General features: G+C 44.5%; 1 protein-coding gene across 1 annotated transcript in view; it reads right to left on the bottom strand.

Moving 5' to 3' along the window:
• The window catches only part of LOC128617455 (uncharacterized), a 4,988-nt gene extending 4,839 nt beyond the window's left edge, over positions 1-149 (bottom strand). The window contains exon 1 of the mRNA XM_053640580.1: positions 1-149. This exon is cut by the window's left edge and continues 660 nt beyond it. The gene's annotated coding sequence lies outside the window, so the exon portion shown is untranslated.
• Positions 150-889: the final 740 nt, after the last annotated feature.

Genomic DNA, 889 nt, shown 5'->3' with positions numbered 1-889 from the left:
GTTCCACCAGTTCTGTCAGGAAGAATGGGCAAAAAAATAAATAATTAAATAAATAATTCCAAATTATTGTGAAGCTTGTGGAAGGATACAACAAGAGATAGATTCAATCTGACTCACTGTGTACACTATGTGCTCTGATGTAGTACATAAAAGCTATAAGAGAAGAATAAATAAATAAATAATAAAAGAAACAAATCTGTGTCAAAGGCTGTGGCTGTGGAAGTGAGATGGCCAGTGAGTGATCTTATCAGTTCAGGATATCTGGGGGTTGTGTAGCTGCATCCAAGGGAAACTGAGGATGATGGGTTGCTTCATGGTCACGGTGACCAGGAAGGAAATCTACTCCTGGTGCAGCATGCTGATTGGAGGATGAGGGGCTGTATACAGAGTAAAATCCAGGTCTCCATCAATGGTGTGGATACATAGGAGGTATTGTAGTGGTTGAGAGGGAATGTTTAGTCTGTTCATGGTTTCTTGGTTGATGAAGTTAACAGCAGATCCAGAGTCGATCAGTGCTGCCAGGACAGGGACACCATCTGAGTGATGTATTTTCATGTGCAGAGTGAGTGATTGATGAGACAGTGAAAGAAATGGTCTCATCGTTAAGAAGCGGGGGATGTGTTCCAGCTCTCCACTGGGCTTGTCTTGGCTGAGGAGGAGACACTGTCCCACAAAGTGGTCAAGCTGGCCACAGCAGAAATACCATCATTCTCTGTGAACCTTCTTCCATTTGTCTTCACTAAGCCTGGCATGGCCCAGTTGGATGGGTTCTGACGGGCTGCTTAACCCCAGTGAATTCCTGTTTCCTGTGCTAGGCATCCAGTGGTGAAGCAGGCGAACCAGGCATATGGCGAAATCAATCAGAGTCCAGAATCAGTTTGTCATCTCA

Source organism: Ictalurus furcatus, chromosome 13 (genome assembly GCF_023375685.1).
Source record: "Ictalurus furcatus strain D&B chromosome 13, Billie_1.0, whole genome shotgun sequence".
Classification (NCBI taxonomy): domain Eukaryota; kingdom Metazoa; phylum Chordata; class Actinopteri; order Siluriformes; family Ictaluridae; genus Ictalurus; species Ictalurus furcatus.
Note: the sequence above shows the minus strand (reverse complement) of the source record. Positions and strands in the feature narration are given on the sequence as shown.